Source organism: Triticum urartu, chromosome 3A, assembly GCF_056163025.1.
Source record: "Triticum urartu cultivar PI428250 chromosome 3A, HENAU_Tu73, whole genome shotgun sequence".
Taxonomy (NCBI): Eukaryota; Viridiplantae; Streptophyta; class Magnoliopsida; order Poales; family Poaceae; genus Triticum; species Triticum urartu.
Genome location: NC_141875.1, coordinates 99727392 through 99754333, shown reverse-complemented (window position 1 = coordinate 99754333; position 26942 = coordinate 99727392).

Sequence of the window (26942 nt, the reverse complement as noted above, 5' to 3'; positions counted from 1 at the left end):
TTGGGTATCCTATGAAGACACATTTCTCCGATTTGGGTTCGAGCTTATCAGGTTGAAGCTTTTTCACATAAGCATCGCAGCCCCAAACTTTAAGAAACGACAAATTTGGTTTCTTGCCAAACCATAGTTCATAAGGCGTTGTCTCAACGGATTTTGATGGTGCCCTATTTAACATGAATGCAGCCGTCTCTAAAGCATAACCCCAAAATGATAGTGGTAAATCAGTAAGAGACATCATAGATCACACCATATCTAGTAAAGTACGATTACGACGTTCGGACACACCATTACGTTGTGGTGTTCCAGGTCGCGTGAGTTGCGAAACTATTCTGCATTGTTTCAAATGTAGATCAAACTCGTAACTCAAATATTCTTCTCCACGATCAGATCGTAGAAACTTTATTTTCTTGTTACGACGATTTTCCACTTCACTCCGAAATTCTTTGAACTTTTCAAATGTTTCAGACTTATGTTTCATTAAGTAGATATACCCATATCTGCTTAAATCATCTGTGAAGGTGAGAAAATAACGATACCCGCCGCGAGCCTCAATATTCATCGGACCACATACATCAGTATGTATGATTTCCAACAAGTCTGCTGCTCGCTCCATTGTTCCGGAGAACGGCATTTTAGTCATCTTGCCCATGAGGCGTGGTTCGCAAGTATCAAGTGATTCATAATCAAGCGATTCCAGAAGTACATCAGTATGGAGTTTCTTCATGCGCTTTACACCAATATGACCTAAACGGCAGTGCCACAAATAAGTTGCACTATCATTATCAACTCTGCATCTTTTGGCTTCAACATTATGAATATGTGTGTCACTACTATCGAGATTTAACACAAATAGACCACTCTTCAAGGGTGCATGGCCATAAAAGATATTACTCATATAAATAGAACAACCATTATTCTCAGATTTAAATGAATAACCGTCTCGCATCAAACAAGATCCAGATATAATTTTCATGCTTAATGCTGGCACCAAATAACAATTATTCAGGTCTAAAACTAATCCCGAAGGTAGATGTAGAGGTAGCGTGCCGACGACGATCACATCGACTTTGGAACCATTTCCCACGCGCATCGTCACCTCGTACTTAGCCAGTCTTCGCTTAATCCATAGTCCCTGTTTCGAGTTGCAAATATTAGCAACAGAACCAGTATCAAATACCCAGGTGCTACTGCGAGCTCTGGTAAGGTACACATCAATAACATGTATATCACATATACCTTTGTTCACCTTGCCATCCTTCTTATCCGCCAAATACTTGGGGCAGTTCCACTTCCAGTGACCAGTCTGTTTGCAGTAGAAGCGCTCAGTCTGAGGATTAGGTCCAGACTTGGGTTTCTTCTCCTGAGTAACAACTTGTTTGCTGTTCTTCTTGAAGTTCCCCTTATTCTTCCCTTTACCCTTGTTCTTCAAACTGGTGGTTTTGTTGACCATCAACACTTGATGCTCCTTCTTGATTTCTACCTCCGCTGCCTTTAGCATTGCGAAGAGCTCAGGAATTGTCTTATTCACCCCTTGCATATTATAGTTCATCACGAAGCTCTTGTAGATTGGTGGCAGTGATTGAAGAACTCTGTCAATGACACTATCAACAGGAAGATTAACTCCCAGTTGAGTCAAGTGGTTATGATACCCAGACATTTTGAGTATATGTTCACTGACAGAACTATTCTCCTCCATCTTGCAGCTATAGAACTTATTGGAGACTTCATATCTCTCAATCCAGGCATTTGCTTGAAATATTAACTTCAACTCCTGGAACATCTCATATGCTCTATGACGTTCAAAACGTCGTTGAAGTCCCGGTTCTAAGCCGTAAAGCATGGCACACTGAACTATCGAGTAGTCATCAGATTTACTCTGTCAGACGTTCTTAATGTCATCAGCAGCATCTGCAGCAGGCCTGGCACCCAGCGATGCTTTCAGGACGTAATTCTTCTATGCAGCAATGAGGATAATCCTCAAGTTACGGATCCAGTCCGTGTAATTGCTACCATCATCTTTCAACTTTGCTTTCTCAAGGAACACATTAAAGTTTAAGGGAACAACAACACGGGCCATCTATCTACAATAACATAGACAAGCAAAATACTATCAGGTACTAAGTTCATGATAAATTTAAGTTCAATTAATCATATTACTTAAGAGCTCCCACTTAGATAGACATCCCTCTAATCATCTAAGTGATCACGTGATCCATATCAACTAAACCATAACCGGTCATAGCGTGAAATGGAGTAGTTTTCAATGGTGAACATCACTATGTTGATCATATCTACTATATGATTCACGCTCGACCTTTCGGTCTCAGTGTTCCGAGGCCATATCTGCGTATGCTAGGCTCGTCAAGTTTAACCCGAGTATTCTGCGTGTGTAAAACTGTCTTACACCCGTTGTAGATGAACGTTGAGCTTATCACACCCGATCATCACATGGTGTCTCGGCACGACGAACTTTGGCAACTGTGCATACTTAGGGAGAACACTTTTACCTTGAAATTTAGTGAGAGATCATCTTATAATGCTACCGTCAAACAAAGCAGAATAAGATGCATAAAGGATAAACATCACATGCAATCAATATAAGTGATATCATATGGCCATCATCATCTTGTGCCTTTGATCTCCATCTCCAAAGCACTGTCATGATCACCATCGTCACTGACGCGACACCTTGATATCCATCGTAGCATCGTTGTCGTCTCGCCAACTATTGCTTCTACGACTATCGCTACCGCTTAGTGATAAAATAAAGCAATTACAGGGCAATTGCATTGCATACAATAAAGCGACAACCATATGGCTCCTGCCAGTTGCCGATAACTCCGTTACAAAACATGATCATCTCATATAATGAATATAGCATCATGTCTTGACCATATCACATCACAACATGCCTTGCAAAAACAAGTTAGACGTCCTCTACTTTGTTGTTGCAAGTTTTACGTGGCTGCTACGGGCTGAGCAAGAACTGTTCTTACCTACGCATCAAAACCACAACGATAGTTCATCAAGTTAGTGTTGTTTTAGCCTTCGCAAGGACCGGGTGTAGCCACACTTGGTTCAACTAAAGTTGGAGAAACTAACACCCGCCAGACACCTGTGTGCAAAGCACGTCGGTAGAACCAGTCTCGCGTAAGCATACGCGTAATGTCGGTCCGGGCCGCTTCATCCAACAATACCGCCGAACCAAAGTATGACATGCTGGTAAGCAGTATGACTTGTATCGCCCACAACTCACTTGCGTTCTACTCGTGCATATAACATCTACGCAATAACCTGTCTCGGATGCCACTGTTGGGGAACGTAGTAATTTCAAAATTTTCCCTACGCACACACATGATCATGGTGATGCATAGCAACGAGAGGGGAGAGTGTGTCCACGTACCCTCGTAGACCGAATGCGGAAGCGTTAGCACAAGCGGTTGATGTAGTCGCACGTCTTCACGATCCGACCGATCCAAGTACCGAACGCACGGCACCTCCGAGTTCTGCACACGTTCAACTCGATGACGTCCCGCGAGCTCTGATCCAGCAAAGCTTCACAGGAGAGTTTCGTCAGCACGACGGCGTGGTGACGGTGATGATGATGCTACCGACGCAGGGCTTTGCCTAAGCACCGCTATGATATGATCAAGGTGGATTATGGTGGAGGTACGCACCGCACATGACTAAGAGATCAATGATCAATTGTTGTGTCTATGGGGTGCCCCCCTGCCCCCGTATATAAAGGAGCAAGGGGGAGGCTGGCCGGCCCTCTATGGCTCTCCAGGAGGAGGAGTCCTCCTCCTAGTAGGAGTAGGACTCCCCTCTTTCCTACTCCTACTAGGAGGGGGAAAGGAAGGGGGAGAGGGAGAAGGAAAGGGGGGCGCTCCCCCCTCTCCCAGTCCAATTCGGACCAGAGGGGGAGGGGCACGCGGCCTGCCCTAGGCCAGCCCTCTCTCTCCACTAAGGCCCATAAGGCCCATTATTCTCCGAGGGGGTCCGGTAACCCTCCGGCACTCCGTTTTTCTCCGAAACCACCCGGAACACTTCCGGTGTTTGAATATGGTCGTCCAATATATCGATCTTTATGTATCGACCATTTCGAGACTCCTCGTCATGTCCGTGATCATATCCGGGACTCCGAACTACCTTCGGTACATCAAAACACAAAAAACTCATAATACCGATCGTCACCGAACTTTAAGCGTGCAGACCCTACGGGTTCAAGAACTATGTAGACATGACCGAGACACGTCTCCGGTCAATAACCAATAGAGGAACCTGGATGCTCATATTGGCTCCCACATATTCTACGAAGATCTTTATTGGTCAAACCGCATAACAACATACGTTGTTCCCTTTGTCATCGGTATGTTACTTTCCCGAGATTCGATCGTCGGTATCGCAATACCTAATTCAATCTCGTTACCGGCAAGTCTCTTTACTCGTTCCGTAATACATCATCCTGCAACTAACTCATTAGTTACAATGCTTGCAAGGCTTATAGTGAGGTGCATTACTGAGTGGGCCCAGAGATACCTCTCCGACAATCGGAGTGACAAATCCTAATCTCAAAATATGCCAACTGAACAAGTACCTTCGGAGACACCTGTAGAGTACCTTTATAATCACCCAGTTACGTTGTGACGTTTGGTAGCACACAAAGTGTTCCTCCGGTAAACGGGAGTTGCATAATCTCATAGTCATAGGAATATGTATAAGTCATGAAGAAAGCAATAGCAGCATACTAAACGATCAAGTGCTAAGCTAACAGAATGGGTCAAGTCAATCACATCATTCTCCTAATGATGTGATCCCGTTAATCAAATGACAACTCATGTCTATGGCTAGGAAACATAACCATCTTTGACCAACGAGCTAGTCAAGTTGAGGCATACTAGTGACACTATGTTTGTCTATGTATTCACACATGTATCATGTTTCCGGTTAATACAATTCTAGCATGAATAATAAACATTTATCATGATATAAGGAAATAAATAATAACTTTATTATTGCCTCCAGGGCATATTTCCTTCACCATCATCACTCTTCCATCTTCGTCTTAGAGACCTGCCCAGTACCGTAGAAAGGAGCAAGCATATAACACATAAATTCAGCCGGGTACTGACTTATGCATGGAAATATCCTCTCGTCCCGTAATCATATCACGCCACATGATCTCTGACGAGACTAAGTTTTCTTTTCGGGATCACAGCATGTACAATCTTGCTGCTATTATTTCTTTTTATAGGATTCTTAGGTAAAAAGAAAATTTTAGAACTCCACACTTTATTAAGACTCAATAATGTTTGTTACAGAAAAAATTTCAAGAGTGGAGGATAACCAAATGTGTCGGCCTACAGCTAGAGAAACTGCAGCCTTCGCAAATTCATGTGCTTCAAAGTTTGCTTCTCGGATTTCATGCACTACTTTCATGCTTTTTGAGGGGAAATGCCCTAGGGCGAGCTTTATTACTTTCAAATCCCAGTTACATCAAAGATTATGTCTGGAAGAATAAAACTAGGAGGATCACCATCCCAAAAAACTACAACTTTAGAATCATAAACGTGCCTCGCTAAATTATGTGCGGCCCTATTGACGTCCCTAGGACAGTGCTAAAAGCTCACTGTACCTAGTCTTGTTGCTCGCTGGTGAAACAATCTGCAAGTATCGTCGTGGCTGGGCTTAAAACTTCATTCACACCAGTGCACGCTTGGATTAATTCCAGTGAATCAGACTCCATGACAACCCCATTGCAGCCTATATTTTCAAGCAATATCAGCCCGTTTTGCAAATCTAAAGTTTCAGCTGTGCTAGCATCATACACGTTATTCAAAAGCCATGAGCCACCTGCTATTGCCTCCCCCTGTAATTCCGAATCACTGCCGCTGCTGCTCCTGACCCATCTTGGAAAAAAGATGCGTCCACGTTCATCTTGTAGCTGCCAACAGGAGGTTCCTGCCATGGTATTTTTTGTGACTGTACCGCACTCTGAGCCGCTGCAAAGTTCGATGTGATTGCATTGATAGAAAGTTTGTCCTGCTGGGCAAAGTCACTTGGTTTCCTTTCATAAACTCTCTCCCCTGCCACCATATATACCAAGCGCCCACGACAACCAATTCTGCAACACCAAGGTTTGGGAGAATCGGTCTAATATTTGACTTGTTTCGAATTATCTCCTCCAGAACTATGCTGCCAGATCGATCTACCCTCAACGCATTACCTATAACTTCTGAAATACCAAATGCATTCCAAACTTCCTTCGCATGCCGACAGGAAAATATCAAGTGCTTGATGTCCTCGGCTTCCTCTGAACATAAAGGACATTGCGGAGACACCTTAATGTGTTTGTTTGCTAAAATGGATCGAGCAGCAACTACACCATGTAGATCTTTCCACGCAAATATCTTGACTTTACTTGGCACTTTCAATTTCCAAAGAATCTCCCACAACGGATTAGTCGTCAAGGACCCCTGTCCATCACTTCGTCTTACCTGTGAATCATGCTGGTGGTGCCACTCTACATAGTACGCCGAGCGAACTATAAAGGCGTATGATTTAGTAAAGATCCATGCTACAAAATCCTCCACCACCTGAACATTTACTGGAATTCTCAAAATCCTCTCAGCATCTATAGGGAAGAATTGTTTCTGATGAGTGTTTCATCCCACTATCATGAGTACGGATCAACCAATTCTTCCACTCTAGTCAGCAAACAAGCCTCTTTAGGTGTCAAAACCTTTCTAGTTGGGCCGTTTGGCACCCAGCAGTTATTCCATATATTGATTTCAGATCTTGTCCCAACGCGCCAAATATGACCTCTCTTGAAAGTTTGGATTCCAGAAACAATAGACTGCCAAGTAAAGAAAGATCCTTTTTTGTTCCCTGCCTTCAAGATATTACCATCCAGATAGTATTTCGCGCGAAGCACACGAGCAAATAACGTATCTGGATTAGAGATCAATCTCCAACATTGTTTCGCTAGCATCGCAAGGTTAAAAGCATGAAGGTCACGGAAGCCCATTCCACCCTCATTTTTTGGTATGCACATTCGCCACCATGCCCACCAATGCATCATTTTATGATCCTCTTCGTCACCTCACCAAAAACTAGCCATGGCATCTGTAATTTCCTTACATATTTTCTTTGGGATCTTAAAGACTCCCATTGCAAAAACTGGCAGAGACTGAATGACTACTTTAAGTCGGATTTCTTTATCTCCGAGAGAAAGAAGCTTCTCCTTCCAGCCCTTTATCCGAGCAATCACCCTCTCCACCAAGTAGGCAAAACTATCACTTATGTCCACTCCAACCATAGCAGGCAAACCGAGATACTTGTCTTTTTTTTGCGGGATAAACTTCCGATCTATTCATCTTCAATCATGGTAGTACAACGAACACTAAAAATAATAAAAATTGCATTCAGATCCATAGACCACCTAGCGACGACTACAAGCACTGAAGCGAGCCGAAGGCGCGCCGCTGTCATCACTCCTCCCTTGCCAGAGCCGGGCAAACTTTGTTGTATTAGACAGTCGGGAAGTCGTCGTGCTAAAGTCCCGTAGAACCGAGATACTTGTCAGATAAAGCTTCGGTCATTATATTCAGTTCTACACACATACTTGCCTTGCTTGAATATCTTTGAAAGTCATGGATGATGGTCCAAGGAGAGCTTCCTTCAGATGAGAAACTGTAGCCATCCGATCCGTTGCAACTCGTACCCGATGAAGATATAAATGTGACGCAAGCGAGAAAACCTTCAGACATGGATGATGTGTCAGATTCTGCAACCCTTGGTCGAAATTTTCGCGAGTCGCCAGGCAAAAGTTCGCACCTTCGCTGGCACCACCAGGGACCGATGCAATCGACGTAGTCTTTTTTTTTTGAGACACTGCAATCGACGTAGTCGACTTCGCCATCCACGCATGCATGCTGGGCCTCAGGCGACAACAGCGCCAGGAGCTATTTCTCACCACGGGGCCCAGTACTGTAGCTTGGTCTAGCGGGAGTTTTATTTTCTTTTTAATGTGTTTTTCCTCCTGGGTTTCATTGTTTTTATCAGTTTTCTTTGGGTTTTTTTCTTTGGTTTCTTTGCTTCTTTCTAATGTTTTTCAGAAAAATCTTTGTTTTTTTCTTTTATACGAGATGTCTACTATTTTAAATCCACATTGTACATTTTGTATACATGCATCAAATTTTATTTATACACGTTGAGTATGTTTCAAATGCATGGTTCACATTTTTTCAAATACATGTTTTGAACATTGTTTCCATTATGTGTTAAAAATATTAAATACATGTTGAAATATTTTTGAGTCATATGAAAAAGCAAACTAACTACCCGCACATAGTTTTACATTGTATAGATATTGTCATTTATTTTAAAATATATTTATTTTTCTAAAATCTATAATACATTTATTTAATGGTACGAAACTTTTTTCTAGTTACAAGAACATTTGTTTACATTGCACATTCATTTTAAAATGTCATAAACATCTTTTTACATGCTTAATTTTTTTCAAAATGTTGCGTACATTTTGTTGAATCGTATGAAATATTTTTTAAATTACGAAATATTTTTTTAACATTGTATAAACATTAAAAGAAACTTTACATTGTATAAACATTTGTATGCATTGTATAAACTTTTTACATTTTATAAATTTACTTTTTGTATTACACATTTTTTTGATTGCAAACATTTCAAAATTCATGATTTTTTTCCTGAAATGAGGCAAATATTCTCTTTACACTGTATAAACATTGTTTTTTTATTCCAATCTAGCGCAACTGGCGGCGCAGTTCTAATCTGGCTTATCTCCGGCAGGGAGCAGCGACGGTGGCGCGCCCTCATCCCACGTTGGTGGTGTGGCTAGATTGGTTCCCCGGGGTGCTATTTGTAATTTTGTATTTTTCTAGGGTTGCGTTGTACGACTACTTATTTTCAATATAATATGGAGATCTTCTCACACAAAAAAACTACATGATTTTCTTATACTGTATAGATATTTTTGCATGATGGATATTTTAAAAAATTAAGGACACATTTCTATTATAAAATTTCAGCAAAAGTAGAAAAAAAAAGAAAAATCATGTGCTCGAGAGCAACTCCAACCGTGCTAGCCCGACCCATTGAGGTTGCACTTGAGACTAGCGTATCATTCAACTTGCAGCAGGCGAGAAAAAGTAGCGCCACAATCATGACCACACAGCGACTATATCTCGCTTAGGGCTAGTTTCTTTGGGCGGCTTAGAAAATAAGTTGTCTCTCTGCAGCTTAAAAAATAAATTGCCCTCTAAATTTGTTAGGATTTCTAAATTAGTTATTCCATAATGTTGAAAATATGAGCAAATTACTACGAGATTTAATCCGAATAAACAGAAAATAAATCATGACCACAGCAGCAGAGATTAAACTAATCATGCGAACTAGCATAGCAAATAAACATATCACATCTAGGGCACATACTAGAAGCATGAATTTTACCACGATCTCGAACAGGAAGGACAGAATCACATACGGTGCAGCGGGTGCAGCACCGCCGGTGTTCACGTTGTCGCCCATGTCGTCGAGGACGAGGTTGCCGAGGTCGGGGAAGAAGTCGTCGTTCGCGAAATCGTCGCTGCCAGCAGTCGCGCGAGTGCGCTCCCCAAAAACCTGATCGCCCCTCTCCCGTACAGGATCACGAGAGGCGGGGTTCCGGAGGCCTGCTGTCCCTTCTCGCGGTGCACGCCGGAAGGAGGGATGGAGAAGACTTGCTTGGCGGCGCAATGATCTGGAACGGTGGTGAGAAACCATACGAAGCGGCGGCGGCTAGGGTAGACGTCTGCCTGACTATATAGTGCGGGCCGGGTAGGTCGTGGGAGTAAACCCCACGTCCAAGTCGTCACGATCCAAAAGAATCGGAAACGGTTCAGTAATTAACGCGTCCGTTAATTATTAATTAATGACTCATTAATTTTCCCATGCAGCAAAAATATAGACAACGTGCATAGCTCTGTCCTCGGCTCGGCTCAATCCCGCAACCCGCGGCGCGGCGCGGCGCGTCGTGACGAGGCGTGGCGAGGCGAGCGAGGAGGAGGAGCGCGTGTGTAGGTCTCCTCTTCTCATGCTCATACAAGTGGTAGAAGAGCTCACCTTATAAAGAGGTGCAACTCTCTCTCAACTTTCGGGGTGGGACTAAACTTTAGCCTCACTCACTCCACTCACATGTGTGCATGAATGGGCCAAGAGAATTTCAGAATTTTAGTTGGGCTTTGGGCCAAAGGCCTACTAGCAAAATTCCAACAATCCCCCACAAAGTCTCATTGGCACATCTCATCATTTAGTTCCAAAACATTGTTTTATATATCGGTGCTTAGTGGAGACTGTGAAGTTGAATTTCCACTTAGAAATTTATGCTACACTAGATCACAACTTGAATAGTGGACTATGCCTTGAACTACAAGTTTTCTGTGAAACTAGTTTCACACAAATTCTTGACCGATACTGGGCTGCCGCAAGGCTTCCCCGCGGGTGGAGCGTATACGTCATACTCCAGGGCCTTTCATGAATTTATTAGAGAACACCCAATTCTCACAGACTGCGATGTTAACAGTCAAATTCATATAGGTGTGTTCCTCAGAAGATGTTCTGCAGGACAACATCTCTGCTTACCCGAATAAGCCACTTGGAACACATTAAGATAAGTATCAACCTGCCATGCAGATCAGGAGAGTATTGCATCTTCACGGAGTGGGATAATTAATATAGGGATACTCTCCTCCCAGCTGACCAACAGCTTGTCTCCCACTTCTACTTCACGGGATCTCCGATCACATAGAGTGGTTTACCACTATGGACAACTCATGCGGTGGGTCTCAAACCCATCTCCATCGATGCATTATCTATCACATTACGTGATAGACCCTTTATGAAGGGATCTGCCAAGTTTTTCGACGTTTGGATATAATCCAACGTAATAACTCCAGAGTTCCTCAATTTTCTGACAGATTTTAGTCTCCTCTTCACATGCCTTGAGGACTTCATATTGTCCTTAGAACTGTTTATCTTGACGATCACAGTTTGATTATCACAGTTCATCAGGATAGGGGGTATTGGTTTTTCAACCATAGGTAAGTCCATCAAGAGTTCACGAAGCCACTCTGCTTCAACAGTGGCAGTGTCTAGTGTTGTGAGTTCTGCTTCCATAGTTGACCTCGTTAAGATGGTCTGCTTGCAAGACTTCCAGGAAACAGCGCCACCACCAAGTGAAAAAACATAACCACTTGTGGCCTTAATCTCATCAGCATCAGATATCCAGTTTGAGTCACTATAACCCTCCAGTACCCTTGGATACCCGGTATAGTGAATCCCATAGCTCGCAGTGCCTTTCAAATAGCGCATAACTCTCTCAAGCGCATGCCAATGATCATCTCCCGGTTTTGACACAAACCGACTCAGCTTGCTCACAGCAAAAGAGATGTCAGGCCTCGTGGCACTCGCCAAATACATAAGCGAGCCAATAATCTGAGAATACCTCAGTTGATCTCTAGCAATCCGTCGATTCTTTCGAAGCAACACACTAGCATCATATGGAGTTGGAGAAGGTGTGCAGTCGCTATACCCAAAATGACTCAAGACCTTTTCCACATAATGAGACTGAAGCAGTGTGATCCCACCATTCTCATCTCTCAACAGCTTGATGTTTAAGATAACATCAGCTACTCCTAGATCCTTCATCTCAAAACAGCGAGATAAGAAATCCTTAACCTCCTTGATTAAATCAAGTTTGGTTCCAAAGATCAATATGTCGTCGACATACAGACAAAGAATAACTCCTTCGCCCCCACCATAGCGATAGTACACGCACTTGTCACCATCATTTACTATAAAGCCGGCAGCAGTTAATGTTCTTTCGAACTTCTCATGCCACTCCTTAGGAGCTGGTTTAAGGCCATATGAAGACTTTAATAATTTGCACACCTTTCCTTCTTGACCAGGTACTACAAAACCATCTGGCTAATCCATATAAATTTTCTCCTTCAACTCTCCATTGAGGAAAGCCGTCTTAACGTCCATTTGATGAACGAGAAGACCATGTGAGGCAGCTAGTGATAGTAGCACCGAATTGTGGTCAGTCTAGCCATGGGTGAGTAAGTATCAAAGAAGTCTTCACCTTCTTTCTGGGTATAACCCTTGGCCACAAGCCGTGCCTTGTACTTTTCAATCGTACCATCAGATCTAAGCTTCTTCTTGAACACCCACTTGTTGGGGAACGTAGCAGAAATTCAAAAAAATTCCTACGTGTCACCAAGATCTATCTATGGAGAAACCAGCAACGAGGGGAAGGAGAGTGCATCTACATACCCTTGTAGATCGCTATGCGGAAGCGTTCAAGAGAACGGGGTTGAAGGAGTCGTACTTGTCGTGATCCAAATCACCGGAGATCCTAGTGCCGAACGGACGGCACCTCCGCGTTCAACACACGTACAGCCCGGTGACGTCTCCCATGCCTTGATCCAGCAAGGAGAGAGGGAGAGGTTGAGGAAGACTCCATCCAGCAGCAGCACAACGGCATGGTTGTGGTGGAGGAGCGTGGTACTCCGGCAGGGCTTCGCCAAGCACCGCAAGAGACGAGGAGGAGAGAGGTAGGGCTGCGCCAGGGAGAGATCACATCGTCATGTGTTGGGCAGCCCCAAACCTCAACTATTTATAGGAGGAGGGGAGGAGGGTGCGCCCCCTCTAGGGTTCCCACCCCTAGAGGGGCGGCAGCCCTAGATGGAGGGGGCGGCCAAGAGGGGGAGAGGGGGGCGCGCCCTAGGGTGGGCCTTAGGCCCATCTGAGCCTAGGGTTTCCCGCTTCTCCTCCTAGCTGCGCCTTGGGCCTTGTGGGAGGCGCACCAGCCCACTCAGGGGCTGGTCCCTTCCCACTCTTGGCCCATGCAAGCCTCCGGGGCTGGTGGCCCCACTTGGTGGACCCCCGGGACCCTCCCGGTGGTCCCGGTACGTTACCGATAAAATCCGAAACTTTTCCGGTGACCAAAACAGGACTTCCCATATATAAATCTTTACCTCCGGACCATTCCGGAACTCCTCGTGACGTCCGGGATCTCATCCGGGACTCCGAACAACATTCAGTAACCACGTATATCTATTCCTTATAACCCTAGCATCATCGAACCTTAAGTGTGTAGACCCTATGGGTTCGGGAACCATGCAGACATGACCGAGACGTTCTCCGGTCAATAACCAACAGCAGGATCTGGATACCCATGTTGGTTCCCACATGTTCCACGATGATCTCATCGGATGAACCACGATGTCAAGGATTCGATCAATCCCGTATACAATTCCCTTTGTCTATCGGTATTGTACTTGCCCGAGATTCGATCGTCGGTATCCCGATACCTTGTTCAATCTCGTTACCGGCAAGTCTCTTTTACTCGTTCCGTAACACATCATCCCGTGATCAACTCCTTGGTCACATTGTGCACATTATGATGATGTCCTACCGAGTGGGCCCAGAGATACCTCTCCGTTTACACGGAGTGACAAATCCCAGTCTCGATTCGTGCCAACCCAACAGACACTTTCGGAGATACCCGTAGTGCACCTTTATAGCCACCCAGTTACGTTGTGACGTTTGGCACACCCAAAGTATTCCTACGGTATCCGGGAGTTGCACAATCTCATGGTCTGAGGAAATGATACTTGACATTAGAAAAGCTTTAGCATGCGAACTACATGATCTTGTGCTATGCTTAGGATTGGGTCTTGTCCATCACATCATTCTCCCAATGATGTGATCCCGTTATCAACGACATCCAATGTCCATGGTCAGGAAACCGTAACCATCTATTGATTAACGAGCTAGTCAACTAGAGGCTTACCAGGGACATGGTGTTGTCTATGTATCCACACATGTAACTGAGTTTCCTATCAATACAATTCTAGCATGGATAATAAACGATTATCATGAACAAGGAAATATAATAATAATCAATTTATTATTGCCTCTAGGGTATATTTCCAACAATCTCCCACTTGCACTAGAGTCAATAATCTAGTTCACATCACCATGTGATTAACACTCACAGGTCACATCGCCATGTGACCAACATCCAAGAGTTTACTAGTGTCACTAAACTAGTTCACATCATCATGTGATTAAGACTCAATGAGTTCTGGGTTTGATCATGTTTTGCTTGTGAGAGAGGTTTTAGTCAACGGGTCTGCAACATTCAGATCCGTATGTACTTCGCAAATCTCTAGGTCATATTATAAATGCTGCTTCCACGCTCCACTTGGAGCTATTCCAAATGGTTGCTCCACTATACGTATCCGGTTTGCTACTCAGAGTCATTCGGATGGGTGTTAAAGCTTGCATCGATGTAACCCTTTACGCCAAACTCTTTATCACCTCCATAATCGAGAAACATGTCCTTATTACTCCAAGGAAAATTTTGACCGCTATCTAGTGATCCACTCCTGGATCGCCTTTGTACCCTCTTGCCAGACATGTGGCAAGGCACACATCAGGTGCGGTACTCAGCATGGCATACGTATAGAGCCCATGACAAAAGCATAGGGGACGACATTCGTCCTTTCTCTTTCTTCTGCCATGGTCGAGCTTTAAGTCTTAACTTCATACCTTACAACTCAGGCAAGAACTCCTTCCTTGACTGATCCATCTTGAACACCTTCAAGACTATGTCAAGGTATGTGCTCATTTGAAAGTACCATTTAGCGTTTTTTATCTATCCTCATAGATCTAGATGCTCAATGTTTAAGTAGCCTAATCCAGGTTTTCTATTGAAAAACACTTTTCAAATAAGCCTATATGCTTTCCAGAAATTCTACATCATTTCTGATCCACAATATGTCAACAACATATACTCATCAGAAATTCTATAGTGCTCCCACTCACTTCTTTGGAAATACAAGTTTCTCATAAACTTTGTATACACCCAAAATCTTTGATCATCTCATCAAAGCATACATTCCAACTCTGAGATGCTTACTCCAGTCCTTAGAAGGATAGATGGAGCTTTGCATACTTATTAGCATCTTTCAGGATTGACAAAACCTTCCGGTTGTATCACATACAACCTTTCCTCAAGAAAATCGTCGAGGAAACAATGTTTTGACATCCTATCTGCAAGATTTCATAAATAATGCAGTAATCGCTAATATAATTCCAACGGACTCTTAGCATCGCTACGAGTGAGAAAGTCTCATCGTAGTCAACTCTTTGAACTTGTCGGAAAACATCTTAACGACAAGTCGAGCTTTCTTAATGGTGATACTTACCATCATTGTCCGTCTTCCTTTTAAAATCCATATGTACCTAACAGCCTTACGACCATCAAGTAGTTCTTCCAAAGTCTACACTTTGTTTTCATATATGGATCCTCTCTCGGATTATATGGCCTCGAGCCATTTATCGGAATCCGGGCCCACCATCGCTTCTCCATAGCTCGTAGGTTCATTGTTGTCTAGCAACATGACTTCCAAGACAGGATTACGTACCACTCTGAAGTAGTACGCATCCTTGTCATCCTACGAGGTTTGGGAGTGACTTGATCCGAAGTCTCATGATCAATATCATAAGCTTCCACTTCAATTGGTGTAGGTGCCACAGGAACAACTCTTTGTGCCCTGCTATACACTAGTTGAAGTGACGGTTCAATAACCTCATCAAGTTTCCACCATCCTCCCACTCAATTCCTTCGAAAGAAACTTTTCCTCGAGAAAGGACCCGATTCTAGAAACAATCCCTTATTGCTTTCGGATCTGAGACAGGAGGTATACCCAACTGTTTTTGGGTGTCCTATGAAGATGCATTTATCCGCTTTGGGTTCGAGCTTATCAGCCTGAAACTTTTTCACATAAGCGTCGCAGCCCCAAACTTTTAAGAAATGACAGCTTAGGTTTCTCTAAACCATAGTTCATACAGTGTCATCTCATCGGAATTACGTGGTGCCCTATTTAAAGTAAATGTGGTTGTCTCTAATGCCTAACCCATAAACTATCGTGGTAATTTGATAAGAGACATCATGGTATGCATCACATCCAATAGGGTGCAGTTATGATGTTCGGACACACCATCACACTATGGCGTTCCAGGCTATATTAGTTGTGAAACAATTTCCACAATGTCTTAATTCTGTGCCAAACTCGTAATTCAGATATTCATCTCTATGATCATATCATAGATCTTTTATCCTCTTGTCACGACGATCTTTCACCCTGAAATTACTTGAACCTTTCAATAATTCAGACTCATGATTCGTCAAGTAAATATACTCAACATCTACTCAAATCATCTGTGAAGTAAGAACATAACGATATCCACTACATGCCTCAGCACTCATTGGACTGCACACATCAAAATGTATTACTTCCAACAAGTTGCTTTCGAGTTCCATTTTACTGAAAATGAGGCTTTCAGTCATCTTGCCCATGTGGTATGATTTGCATGTCTCAGGTGATTCAAAATCAAGTGAGTTCAAACGGTCCATTTGCATGGAGTTTCTTCATGCATATACACCAATAGACATGGTTCGCATGTCTCAAACTTTTCAAAAACGAGTGAGCCCAAAGATCCATCAACATGGAGCTTCTTCATGCGTTTTTTACCGATATGACTTACGTGGCAGTGCCACAAGTAGGTGGTACTATCATTACTATCTTATATCTTTTGGCATGAACATGTGTATCACTACGATCGAGATTCAACAAACCATTCATTTTGGGTGCAAGACCATTGAAGGTATTATTTAAATAAACAGAGTAACCATTATTCTCCTTAAATGAATAACCGTATTGCGATAGACATAATCCAATCATGTCTATGCTCAACGCAAACACCAATCTTGATGGTTGAGGCAGCGTACGATATTTGATCAACCTTGGAAATACTTCCAACACAAATCGTCATCTCACCTTTTAGCTAGTCTCCGTTTATTTCGTAGCTTTTATTTCGAGATACTAACACTTAGTAACCGAACCGGTATCTAATCCCCTGGTGCTACTAGGAGTACTAGTAAAGTACACATTAACACAATGTATATCCAACCGACCTTGCCAGCCTTCTCATCTACCAAGTATCTAGGGTAATTCTGCTCCAGTGGCTGTTCCCCTTATTACAGATGCACTTAGTCTCGGGTTTGGGTTCAACTTTGGGTTTCTTCATTAGAGCAGCAGCTGATTTGCCGTTTCATGAAGTATCCCTTCTTGCCCTTGCCCTTCTTGAAACTAGTGGTTTCACTAACCAACAACAATTGATGCTCCTTCTTGATTTCTACTTTCGCGGTGTCAAACATCGCGAATATTTCAAGGATCATCATATCTATCCCTGATATGTTATAGTTCATCACGAAGCTCTAGCAGCTTGGTGGTAATGACTTTGGAGAAACATCACTATCTCATCTGGAAGATCAACTCCCACTCGATTCAAATGATTGTTGTACTCAGACAATCTGAGCACAGGCTCAACAATTGAGCTTTTCTCCCTTAGTTTGTAGGCTAAGAAAATCGTCGGAGGTCTTATACCTCTTGACATGGGCACAAGCCTGAAATCCCAATTTCAGCCCTCGAAACATCTCATATGTTTCGCGACGTTTCAAAACGTCTTCGGTGCCTCAACTCTAAACCGTTTAACTGAACTATCACGTAGTTATCAAAATGTGTATGTCAGATGTTCGCAACATCCACAGACGACGTTCGAGGTTCAGCACACTGAGCGGTGCATTAAGGACATAAGCCTTCTATGAAGCAATGAGGACAATCCTCAGTTTACGGACCTAGTCCGCATAATTGCTACTATCAACTTTCAACTAAATTTTTCTCTAGGAACATATCTAAACAGTAGAACTGAAGCGCGAGCTACGACATAATTTGCGAAGACCTTTTGACTATGTTCAGGATAATTAAGTTCATATTATGAACTCCCACTTAGATAGACATCCCTCTAGTCATCTTAAGTGATTACATGATCCGAGTCAACTAGGCCGTGTCCGATCATCACGTGAGACGGACTAGTCAACATCGGTGAACATCTTCATGTTGATCGTATCTACCATACGACTCATGCTCGACCTTTCAGTCTCTTGTGTTCCGAGGCCATGTCTGTACATGCTAGGCTCGTCAAGTCAACCTAAGTGTTTTGCATGTGTTCCGAGGCCATGTCTGTACATGCTAGGCTCGTCAACACCCGTTGTATTCGAACGTTAGAATCTATCACACCCGATCATCACGTGGTGCTTCGAAACAACGAACTGTCGCAACGGTGCACAGTTAGGGGGGACACTTTCTTGAAATTATTATGAGGGATCATCTTATTTACTACCGTCGTTCTAAGTAAACAAGATGCAATAACATGATAAACATCACATGCAATCAAATAATAGTGACATGATATGGCCAATATCATATAGCTCCTTTGATCTCCATCTTGGGGCTCCATGATCATCTTGTCACCGGCATGACACCATGATCTCCATCATCGTGTCTCCATGAAGTTGCTCGCCAACTATTACTTCTACTACTATGGCTACCGGTTAGCAATAAAGTAAAGTAATTACATGGCGTTGTTCAATGACACGCAGGTCATACAATAAATAAAGACAACTCCTATGGCTCCTGCCGGTTGTCATACTCATCGACATGCAAGTCATGATTCCTATTACAAGAACATGATCAATCTCATACATCACATATATCATTCATCACATCCTTTTGGCCATATCACATCACATAGCATACCCTGCAAAAACAAGTTAGACGTCCTCTAATTGTTGTTTGCATGTTTTACGTGGCTGCTATGGGTTTCTAGCAAGAACGTTTCTTACCTACGCAAAAACCACAACGTGATATGCCAATTGCTATTTACCCTTCATAAGGACCCTTTTCATCGAATCCGATCCGACTAAAGTGGGAGAGATAGACACCCGCTAGCCACCTTATGCAACTAGTGTATGTCAGTCGGTGGAACCAGTCTCACGTAAGAGTACGTGTAAGGTCGGTCCGGGCCGCTTCATCCCACAATGCCGCCGAATCAAGATTGGACTAGTAACGGTAAGCATATTGAACAAAATCAACGCCCACAACTACTTTGTGTTCTACTCGTGAATAGAATTTACGCAATAGACCTAGCTCATGATGCCACTGTTGGGGAACATAGCAGAAATTCAAAAAATTTCCTACGTGTCACCAAGATCTATCTATGGAGAAACCAACAACGAGGGGAAAGAGAGTGCATCTACATACCCTTGTAGATCGCTATGCGGAAGCATTCAAGAGAACGGGGTTGAAGGAGTCGTACTCGTCGTGATCCAAATCACCGAAGATCCTAGTGCCGAACGGACGACACCTCCGTGTTCAACACACGTACAGCCCGGTGACGTCTCCCATGCCTTGATCCAGCAAGGAGAGAGGGAGAGGTTGAGGAAGACTCCATCCAGCAGCAGCACAATGGCGTGGTGGTGGTGGAGGAGCGTGGTACTCCGGCAGGGCTTCGCCAAGCACCGCAAGAGACGAGGAGGAGAGAGGTAGGGCTGCGCCAGGGAGAGATCAAATCGTCATGTGTTGGGCAGCCCCAAACCTCAACTATTTATAGGAGGAGGGGAGGAGGGTGCGCCCCCTCTAGGGTTCCCACCCCTAGAGAGGCGGCAGCCCTAGATGGAGGGGGCGGCCAAGAGGGGGAGAGGGGGGCGCGCCCTAGGGTGGGCCTTAGGCCCATCTGAGCCTAGGGTTTCCCCCTTCTCCTCCTAGCTGCGCCTTGGGCCTTGTGGGAGGCGCACCAGCCCACTCAGGGGCTGGTCCCTTCCCACTCTTGACCCATGCAAGCCTCCGGGGCTGGTGGCCCCACTTGGTGGACCCCCGGGACCCTCCCGGTGGTCCCGGTACGTTACCGATAAAACCCGAAACTTTTCCGGTGACCAAAACAGGACTTCCCATATATAAATCTTTACCTCCAGACCATTCCGGAACTCCTCGTGACGTCCGGGATCTCATCCGGGACTCCGAACAACATTCAGTAACCACGTATATCTATTCCTTATAACCCTAGCGTCATCGAACCTTAAGTGTGTAGACCCTACGGGTTCGGGAACCATGCAGACATGACCGAGACGTTCTCCGGTCAATAACCAACAGCGGGATCTGGATACCCATGTTGGTTCCCACATGTTCCACGATGATCTCATCGGATGAACCACGATGTCGAGGATTCGATCAATCCCGTATACAATTCCCTTTGTCTATCGGTATTGTACTTGCCCGAGATTCGATCGTCGGTATCCCGATACCTTGTTCAATCTCGTTACCGGCAAGTCTCTTTTACTCGTTCCGTAACACATCATCCCGTGATCAACTCCTTGGTCACATTGTGCACATTATGATGATGTCCTACCGAGTGGGCCCAGAGATACCTCTTCGTTTACACGGAGTGACAAATCCCAGTCTCGATTCGTGCCAACCCAACAGACACTTTCGGAGATACCCGTAGTGCACCTTTATAGCCACCCAGTTACGTTGTGACGTTTGGCACACCCAAAGTATTCCTACGGTATCCGGGAGTTGCACAATCTCATGGTCTGAGGAAATGATACTTGACATTAGAAAAGCTTTAGCATGCGAACTACATGATCTTGTGCTATGCTTAGGATTGGGTATTGTCCATCACATCATTCTCTCAATGATGTGATCCCGTTATCAACGACATCCAATGTCCATGGTCAGGAAATCGTAACCATCTATTGATTAACGAGCTAGTCAACTAGAGGCTTACCAGGGACATGGTGTTGTCTATGTATGCACACATGTAACTGAGTTTCCTATCAATACAATTCTAGTATGGATAATAAACGATTATCATGAACAAGGAAATATAATAATAATCAATTTATTTTTGCCTCTAGGGCATATTTCCAACACCACTTACATCCTACAGGTTTGCACCCATAAGGACGGTCAGTGATCTCCCAGGTACCATTAGCTAAGATGGAATCCATCTCGCTACGTACAGCTTCCTTCCGGTAGTCAGCATCAGGAGATGCATAGGCTTCTGAAATAGTCCTGGGTGTGTCATCCACGAGGTACACAATGAAATCATCACCAAAAGACTTTGCAGTCCTCTGTCTCTTACTCCTCATAGGAGTTCCATTGTTACCCTCAACAGGATTCTCAACGTGTTCCATCGCAATGGTGGGTTCAGGAATTACAGTGAATTCCTCACTAGATGGAGTAGGTATCTCCTGATTTGATGAACTCGACATATCCTTCATAGGAAATATGTCCTCAAAGAAAGTTGCATCATTTGATTCCATAATCGTACCAACATGCATGTCGGATACCTCAGATTTTATTGTCAAAAATCTATAGCCGATGTTATGAAAAGCATAGCCCAGAAGAACACAATCCACGGTTTTTGGTCCAAGCTTGCGCTTCTTGGGAATTGGTATATTGACTTTCGCCAAACAACCCCAAGTACGTAGGTAAGAGAGTTTCAACCTTTTCCTTTCCCATTCCTCAAATGGAGTCATGGTCTTATGCTTTGTGGGAACTCGGTTTAGGACATGACACGCAGTCATTAGCGTCTGCCCCCACCATTCCTTGGATAGACCCGAAGTGTCTAACATGGTGTTAACCATATCAGTTAGAGTTCGATTCTTTCTTTCGGCTACCCCATTTGACTGGGGTGAGTAGGGAGGCGTCTTCTCATGGATTATACCATGTTCCGCACAAAACAGATCAAATTCATTGGAAAAATACTTTCCACCACGATCGGACCTAAGCCGTTTAATTTTTCGATCAAGTTGGTTCTCTGGCTCAGCTTTATAGTTTTTAAAGAAAGTCAAAGCCTCATCTTTTGATTTCAGAAGATACACATAACAATATCTAGTGGAGTCATCAATCAACGTCATGAAGTATCTCTTTCCACCTTTTGTCAACACGCCATTCATCTCACAAAGATCAGAATGTATAAGCTCAAGTGGCACCAAGTCTCTTGCCTCTGTAGTCTTATGGGACTTGCGAGGTTGCTTAGCTTGCACACATACTTGGCACTTGGAGCCTTTGACAATAGAGATTTTCGGAATTAAATTCATATTGGCTAACCGCGTCATGCAACCAAAGTTAATATGACAGAGTCGTGAATGCCAAATATCAGACTCATTATTATGGCAAACATTATTAATAACTTTAGTGCAAATATCTGACAAAGATAGGCGGAACAAGCCTCCGCACTCATAGTCTTTTCCAACAAATTGTCCACACTTAGAGATTACAACTTTATTGGATTCGAAAACCAACTTAAAACCATCTCAACATAAACGGGAACCGCTAACGAGATTTTTATTGATGGACGGCACATGATGAACGTTCTTCAGACGCACAGTCTTCCCCGAAGTAAACTTCAGATCGACCGTACCAACACCTCGAACGATGGCATGTGACCCGTTCCCCATCAGCACGGGTGAAGTCCCTGTTGCCTGGTAAGAAGAAAACATGGAGGCGTCAGCACAAACATGTGCATTGGCACCGGTGTCAATTAACCAATCAGGGGATTGAAATACTGAAAGGATGGTAGGAAAAATACCGTACCCTGATTCCTTCATATCAGTATCACCGATGACAACATTAGCAGACTTGCCGCTCTTCTCATGTTCACGCTCCTCAAAGCGGTTAGGACACTTCGGAGCCCAGTGATTAGGATCACCGCAGACATGGCAAAGTACCTTCCCCTTCTTATGAGAATTCTTCTTGAAGTTGGTAGAATGTGATGGCTTGTTCTTTGTATCAAACTTGCCTTTGCCCTGAGTTTTGTTCTTATTGTTTTTGAACTTGTTGGGCTGGGAGTTCTTCTTCTGTACCATGTGGGCACTAGAACCTCCCTCAGCAACTCGAGCATGTGTGTCCTTTGCTCTCGCCTTCTCTTCAACATCAAGAGTACCAATGAGATCTGCAACGGAAAACTCCTGTCTCTTGTGTTTCAGTGAAGTAGCAAAATTGTTCCACGAAGGTGGAAGCTTGGCAATGATGCCTCCGGCAACAAATTTGTCCGGCAACACACACTTGAAGTACTCAAGTTCTTTTGCGAGCGACTGTATCTCATGAGCTTGCTGTACAACAGGGCGCTCATCAGTCATCTTGTAGTCATAGAATTGCTCCATGACGTACAACTCGTTGCCGGCGTCCGAGGCACCAAACTTGGCCTCGAGCGCAGCCCACATGTCCTTGCCGTTGTCAAACGACATATACGAATCCACAATGGAGTCATCAAGAACACTCAGAAGAGCGCCTTTAAAGAGGGTATCGATCTTCTCAAAAGCTTCCAGCTGTGCTGGATTAAGATCGCCCTCAGGCTTGCCCTTGGTGGCATCATAGCAGCCCATGGTCTGAAACCAGTAGACTGCTCTCGTGCGCCACCTCTTATATTGCGCCCCCTTAAAGGCAGGCGGCTTCAGATGCGCAGCAAAACCACTCGGAGTAAATTGCCTATAATCAGGTTTTTGGATTGTTCGAAATATGAGCAAATTACTACGAGATTTAGTCCGAATAAACAGAAGATAAATCATGACCACATCAGCAGAGATTAAACTAATCATGCGAACTAGCATAGCAGATGAACATATCACATCTAGGGCACATACTAGAAGCATGAGTTCTACCACGATCTCGAACAGGAAGGATAGAATCACATACGGTGCAGCGGGTGCAGCACCGCCGGCGTTGACGTTGTCGCCCATGTCGTCGAGGACGAGGTTGCCAAGGTCGGGGAAGAAGTCGTCGTTCGCGAAGTCGTCGCTGCCAGCAGTCGCGCGAGTGCGCTCCCCAAAAACCTGATCGCCCCTCTCCCGTACAGGATCACGAGAGGCGGGGTTCCGGAGGCCTGCTGTCCCTTCTCGCGGTGCATGCCGGAAGGAGGGATGGAGAAGACTTGCTTGGCGGCGCAATGATCTGGAACGGTGGTGAGAAACCATACGAAGCGGCGGCGGCGGTTAGGGTAGACGTCTGCCTGACTATATAGTGCGGGCCGGATAGGTCGTGGGAGTAAACCCCACGTCCGAGTCATCACGATCCAAAAGAATCGGAAACGGTTCAGTAATTAACGCGTCCGTTAATTATTAATTAATGACTCATTAATTTTCCCATGCAGCAAAAATATAGACAACCTGCATAGCTCTATCCTCGGCTTGGCTCAATCCCGCAACCCGCGGCGCGTCGTGACAGGCGAGGCGTGGCGAGGCGAGCGTGTAGGTCTCCTCTTCTCATGCTCATACAAGTGGTAGAAGAGCTCACCTTATAAAGAGGTGCAACTCTCTCTCAACTTCCGGGGTGGGACTAAACTTTAGCCTCACTCACTCCACTCACATGTGTGCATGAATGGGTCAAGAGAATTTCAGAATTTTAGTTAGGCTTTGGGCCAAAGGCCTAATAGCAAAATTCCAATACATAATTATTTTTGAAGGCCTAATAAATAAGAGAGCAAACTTGTGAAAAAAGTTGGGGAGACGGTGGCTTCTTTTGTAAGTTGCCAAACGAACTGACACTTAGTGCGACGCCACCATCCAGCTTGCCTTAAGGTTTTTTTCTTCATCGGGTGTTACTGGCCTCACCGATTATGGGTTGTTGCGGGTGTGATTTGTAATTTTTCAGGGAATTGTTTCTATTATGTGTATTGATTATTATCGCTTTTGGGGGATTTGTTGATTTTCTTTTGTTTTCTACTTGTTATTCTTTCATTTTATGTTATTCTTTGTTTTTTCATCAGTTTCTTTCTTTCTTTCACAGGTTTTGTTGGCCTTTTATTTATTTTATTTCTTGTTTACTTTATTTTTCTTAGTTTCATTCTATGTCTTATTGATTTTTTGCATTTCTTTCTTTCTTCCTTTTTCTTTGTTCTCATTTGTTTCCTCTCGGTTTTCTATATTTTGATTTGGGTTTCTTCGCTTTTCATTTTATTTTTGGATTTGGGTTTTCCTTTTTGATTTGTCTTTTTATTTTCCTTTTTTATTTGGGTTTTTATATTTTGATTTGTTTTATTTTTCATTTCCATTCTTTTGCATTGGGTTTTTTCTGTTTTAGTTTTTTTCTTTGTTTTTCTTTGTTACTTTGTCGATTTTCATTGGTTTATTTTTTGTTCAACACATGTAAACATTTTTTTGTATGCCAGGAAAGAAAAATAAAGCGCAACACCATGTTTCAAATGCGAGTGGATCGAGTTATGTTTCAGCGCGCTGACCAACTGCGCCACGTGGTAGTTGTTGCCCACTAATAGAAAAACTATCCAGTTGACTTTTCTTTTAACCGCATTATCAAAATTATCGTGGTTTTCTTCTCTCTTCGCTAGCACGATATCATTTTTGGTTCTTGTTCATCATAGAAAATCAAGATTTTTAACCCTTTTTTTACTAGAAGATGAAAACTAACTCTTTTTTTTACTACATACACTAGTATAAAAGGTTGTTTTATTGTGCTTCCCTAAAGCATCATCGACGTTTACCTACTACCGTGTGTCAGTTTTTTTAAGCGCGTCATTAACATCATGTTGGCAACTACTCCCTTCGTTTCGAATTACTTGTCTTTGATTTGTCTAGATACGGATGTATCTAGACTCATTTTAGTGCTAGATATCTCCGTATCTAGACAAATCTAAGACAAGTAATTCGAAACGAAGGAAGTATAAAAGATGTCGAAAAGATGAAGAGGTGGCGGACGTCTCAAGGAGAACCAGGGCAAGACCACTGCTAGAGGTGGGACTTGAAGTCAATACATCACTATCAAGTAACTCCAGCAATAAACTAGACTAACCAATCAAATATGTACTCTACTGTTTGACCCGACAATTGTTTTTGCTAAAACATACTTTGATAACTTTCTGTCTAAATAGCATGGTTATTTACGCACCACGGGCATGTAAACTTCCATACAAATATCAAGGTAACTTTTGATCTAGGCAAAATTGTTGTTAAAATATACCAATAATTTCTGTGTCAATAGTATGATAATTTGCACACCACGGACCAAAATAACTTACACACAAAAACCTGGTAACTTTTGACCGGGGAGAGGAAAGGGGGGGGGGGGGTGTTGAAACATAGCCCCGGTTAACTTCTCTGTAAATAGCACGGTAGTACGTTGTAGACCTGACAACTTACATATAAACACCATGGCACTTTTGATATGAGGAAACGAATTGCTTCATGTGCACATGAGCACATCAAACGGACATCAATGCTCAGATAAAGATGGAAAATACAAGGGAAACGTTTCCAGACGGATGACCGGCCGAGCGCTCGGCTGGTCGCCCCTCGCTCGCTTGTATAAGCGGAAGCGGACTGGGCCACACGAGTTTGATGGGCCTTCAAGCGAGATGTCCCTTTTATTATATCTTTCGCTAATTTTTTTTTCTGCTTTCTTCTTCCTCTTGTCTTATTGCTTCTCTCCTCTCTTGTTACACATAATAAGCTCGTCAGTGCCGACGGCACAACTTCCTGCTACTTCTGTGAGCATCCCCTTCACCAACGCTGCAAGCATCTTCTTCCCCAAGCACCTCATACTGCCCCCGCCGATGCTACAACCGGAGAGATCTTTTGTTAGAATCTGTAACAATTTTTGTTGGAATTAGTGTTGCTTTTTTTACTACGTGTGTGCTACAACCAGCTCTGTGCAACCGCAAAGCTGCAACCGGCACCTAAGAAAGCTAAAACCGTCTACGAAAAAGCTTCAACCGGATGTGTCGGAAGCTGGGGGGCGGCCAGTGCTGCAACCGTTGATAGAAAAAGGTTCAACCATATATGAAAAAGCTTCAATCAGGCACTATGCAACGGAAAAAGTTGCAACCGTTGACAGAAAAGCTTCAACCTTAGATGAAAAAAGTTTCAACCAGACAGTGTGCAACAGAAAAGGTTACAACCATTGGTAGAAAAAGTTTCAACCGTAGATAATAAA